General features: G+C 36.7%; 1 pseudogene; it reads left to right on the forward strand.

Annotated features, from left to right (window-relative positions):
- LOC138052552 (ATP synthase subunit O, mitochondrial-like) overlaps nt 1–4696 on the forward strand; it is a 13373-nt pseudogene extending 8677 nt beyond the window's left edge.
- The last annotated feature ends 317 nt before the right edge of the window (nt 4697–5013 follow it).

The following is a 5013-nucleotide window of genomic DNA, read 5'->3' on the forward strand; positions in this document are numbered from 1 at the left end:
TCTAAAGTTATACAATATATTACCATGAGACAAAACTCCAACAACGATTTCAAAGCTACAATGTGTAATGTATGGTCAGCCCTTATCTTGGGTTAAAACTGTCAAGTCATACACTGTATATCTTGTCCTGGTTTCAATGCTGCCTTAGTGTTACATGTCACAATGACCCCACAAAACTTGGAGAGAAAAACAGTTAATATAATTATTACTTCAAGTTACTACCCAAACTGAAGCAAAAAGGCAAGGCTTATTAGCTTGACTTGAGCCATTCCATTGACACCCGACTGTTAGTAATTTCATCACTGCAACACATTGTGAGGGCATTTATGTTTTTTCTGGTTTTACAGTAGCTGAAAGTTTTGCATTAAATCTCTATGAGCTGCTTATTTGTGAAAATCTGTATCTGCATCTTGCCAGGAGCTCATGAGCTGGAAGAGGTTCACTTTCAACAATTGTTGGAGAAATGATTTTGGGATCATCAGGTTCCAGACAGACTTCACGAGTGATTAAATAGTCGTCGTCATCAACGCAAACTTTAAACATTTTGTCCATCAGCATCCAAATATATCCACAATCTTTGGAAACCTTTAATATCCTCACGTCCCAAGATTTTGTTCTCTGGTTGTATTTTCTTGCAATGATGGTGTCAGCATGATCGTCAGTGGTGGAAAATGAAAAGCCATTATGATACCAGTAATTCCAATCAAGGATAGTCAACTTTTTCCTTGCTCTGTAAACTTGTTCCCTAGAAAAAAGATTATGGGTCAGTAAATATGAAAAGACAGGAAAATTATTAATAATTACTATCAACAGTAATCACTAGTTTAATGCAATATTCCACTAGTGTTACATTCAGCAGATGAACCAAGGCCAGGACAGTGATTGACTGCCCAGGGTCTGTGATTGTTCATTTGAGGTGACCCTTTATGCAATAATTCCTTTTGTAAGCCAAACAGTTCTGCCAGTTGGTACCAATAGCAAACATTGACTAAACAACAACCCATGAGTTACTGAACTACTAGTGCCAACCTGCAGTGTCCTTTATAGTTTGCAACAATGAACATACCCATACTTCATGACAACATATCTCTTCATTTACAGTATAATAACTATCATCATACTGCTGTGCTCATCATTGTTGATAATGATGTATAAAACTTGTGTGAAGGGAATTCTCATTGACATGCGTACATCAGAGACATACTGTTTGCACATTCCAAAGGACCAGTATGCCAAAAGTGATCCGTGCTAACACAAATAGTTTTACCAGGTGGTTTCTGTTTGATTAAAATGAACACAACTTACTGTTTATTTATTATTATTAATTATTATTATTTGTAAAATATATCAACTGCTTGATAGAGTATTAGTTGCATAGTTTATTTCAAAATACTTGATCAAAAGTGTTACCTGTACTCTGTGCAGAAAGATAGCTCAATGAATGGCAAATGAATAATGTACCGGTAAATTGGCTTTCAAATGATGAGAAATAAACTGAGCAGATCGATCTATCATGCTTGACCCTCTTCTAATCAGAAAAAATAAAACAAAAAAAAAGTTCAGCAATTCTTTTTTACCAAACAAAAATTCTCATCTACCGTGGGCTTCAACAGCTAAATCGAGACGCTTCCTGCCATGTTTCAAAGCTGAAGCCAATAATTTGCTCCTTGTGCGTCCCTACACTGAAAGCCATAATTACATGATATGGCAACTGAACTGACGGATAAAAAACTCGAATAGCAAAATAAAACGCACACTAAGCTGACGACAAAGAATCATAGTGCTAAAGGGAAACCAATAATCAGTGTAAATACTATAACCCTATTCTTCGTCTCACCTCCAAGGACAAAAGATGTTGTGTGAAGGCCGTGTCAGTGGAAACGACGCACATACACTTTATTTTCTTCCAGCTTTCATGGACATCTTTCGCTATATAAAGCTTTCGATGTGCCTTCTCCCATCTGCTATTACTTGTTTTCTTGTTTGTTTGGATGCAAGTCGGTTACGAGGTGTAAGAACCTTTCGACCCGAGCCCCTTCGCCTGATCCGGCTTTCGTGGACATGAATTTTATCTGCAGCTCCCAAAAACTAACACAATATGGCATCAAAGTCCTTCGTATATTACCAAACTGAAGTTTAGAAATGTTATTACAACTTGAGCACGTCTCACTGTGTCGATTAAACAGGATTTCCGTCATTGATACTGGCTTTGAAAAAAGAACCGTCGGTTCAAAAATCAAACAGCAGCACATGCGCAATAGAGTGCCACAGGCCCTTTAATGACTCCTTCATACCTTGAACGCCTTTGGGCGCTCCCCATTGATGAGTAAAATCGTCTGGCATTAGACAGAATAAAATCTCCTGGCGTTAGACAGAGTAAAATCTCTTAAGTGTCTTTGTCATGGGTAAATGGGCTAAATGGTTTGTTATTTGTCTTGTAAATAGCACTCAGATCTTTTCTAAACATCCCTGAGTAACCATAATAAAAGATACACTAATACATGTAACTTCATCCATCTGCTGGGGTTAACATTTCACCATCACCTTTGCAATACGAGCTTGAAGTGTATAGCAAGGAAGAGTTTTATTTTTATTCCTAGGGACCTTGGCAGAGAACAATCGTCTCCGATTGGCGCATAGTGTAGTGACCGCCTTTGGTAAACTTATGAGCGCTGCCAGAGGTGAAGTTCTCTGCTCAATAACCACTGCAAAGGTACGTGTTACACACAGGTTACTGATGTGGAGCATAGACCAGCTGTTAATTTCTTTGAATGGGGTAGTTTCTAAAGAAACTGTGGTGCTGCGTCAGTGGGGAAGTAGTATACAAAAATTTGGTTTTATCAATGGTAGTTGATAATGTAAAATTGGGCCCCCGGTACGAGAGATTCTAAAAGTCTGACGTTTTGAGCGTTAGAGCCCGTTCCGCCCCCTCCGAGCACGATTTGCAATTCGCTCTGGCACGATTCCGCTCGTGACCAGTGATGCGCTCTGACAAAGGGCTAACGGGGTAATGCTTTGAAACACATACAGCTTTTAGAATTCTGAATAACAGTGGCCATGTTTACATTATCAACTCTGGTTGATAAAACTCAAATTTTGTTGTAGCGTTAATTTCTTATACCTTGCTTGTAATAATAAAAGTACAAAGCCAAATCGTGGGTGTGTTGGAAGAGGGGATGGGAGGAGGGGACGGGAGAAAGAGATGACCGTATTTATTATTTTAGTGTGTGGATTTACTGTAAATGAAATCATTGTTTTTGTTGTTTTTTTTTGGGGGCGTCATCTATTCTATTGGTAGTCTTACTTTAAGGGAGAACAGGCATAGTATTCTGGCGCAAACGTTAAAGAGTACCAAGTATAAAAGTTGTGTGGTTACCACACCCCCCCCCCACCCTTTTTCTTTTTCTTTTTTTCATTGGAAAGGGTGCGGAAAACACGCCCATTAGGGGCCATCAACTCGCCATGACAATTTATTGTAACATTTCTATCTGTTAAAAAATTTAATCTCCATGCCCTGCTTATGTTATGTGGTTCGCAAACATCTAAATACTGTGCTCTAAGTAAGGTAGAGTTGAGTGATTGTGAAGAATATTTTTTATTGTTAGGAACTGGCTGCATCACAAACCTAAAGGGAGTTGCAAAGTGGCACTAAAAGGCTTTGTAAATCCTCTGAAAACATCTAAAACTTCAAACAGTGGTTAGTGAAATGGGAAAAAAACCAGGTGTCATTTGTTTAGTCGTTGTAATTTAAGTTAACTCTGTAGGAGTTGACCATACATTGGGCATGCAAACGCAAGGGAATTTTTTGGTCTTTTAATTTGTTTTCCCAGGTCACTTCCATCCCAGTGAAATGTTTTAAGAGTTCTCTTTGATTTTGGCAATGACTGTTGACCTCCATCTTGAATTATTAGTCATGCTTAAAGGAATTTGAACAAAAAGCTGAAGGCAAAGCAACTAGTCTCTTCTAGTACATAGTTGTTTTTAAGAACATTGCAGTACTGTAGGCTCACCTTTTAGTCATAATTGCATCTCCTTTCGCTACCTGTGAGTAAGAAAATTTTGCATGGCTATCTTTCAAACCCCAGAACAAAAGCAGCTGCTTGAGAGACTAGTTCAAAGTGCGATTTTTTAGTGGAAAGTCCAAAATCACCAATAAGCAGCAAGTGATCACATTGTAATACAACTGATATATATTAATGGAATGATTACCTTTTAGGTTGATCCCAAGGTAATTGGAGGGATGGTCATTGAAATTGGCGACAAACGCATCGACATGTTCATGGCCACAAAAATAAAGAATATCACAAATGTTCTACGGGAAAGTGTGTAACATACATGTATCATGGAATTCTGAGCCAAGGTTTTTGATTGTACAATAAAAGTTCCATTATTTAGATTTACAATCAAGAGTTATGTGGCTCCAGTGACATACATCAATTAGTATTTTTTAAAAGCAAATTTATTGGATATTACAAGGTACAGAAACATGTACACTGCAACTTCAAGTCTGGTTCTTTACAACAAATTGAAAAGTTCTAGTGAAACTGCTATCCTAGTAAGCAATAATCATTTTTGTCTTTCTCATATAACATTGCAAAATTACTGGGGTTCATTCTCAATATGATTACCTGTAATTTAATGAAGTTATCGTTTTACACAACAGAGAAAAATATAAATTTCTCCAATGGTACAAAAATACTTGATCCACCTATTAATATTAATATTTACAGATTATTTATTTCTTCTTTTGCTACTTTCTTTTCAATTATTATTTCATTAATTCTGTTTCTATGAGTTAGACCAATGAAGTAAGGCCATTTTTAAATAAAACTTAATTGAACTTAAAAAAAAATATAAAAGCAATGACATTGATAACATGACAAAAAACAAAATTCAAGTTTAAAAAAATGGACCTCCATTTGCATTCTAATGCTTTCTTAAATGAAATATAACAAGTAATATGATTTCCCAGTGTTAACAACAACATGGAAAATTTAGTCTCAAAAACTTAAC

This window comes from Montipora capricornis, chromosome 6 (assembly GCF_036669925.1).
Source record: "Montipora capricornis isolate CH-2021 chromosome 6, ASM3666992v2, whole genome shotgun sequence".
NCBI classification, from domain to species: domain Eukaryota; kingdom Metazoa; phylum Cnidaria; class Anthozoa; order Scleractinia; family Acroporidae; genus Montipora; species Montipora capricornis.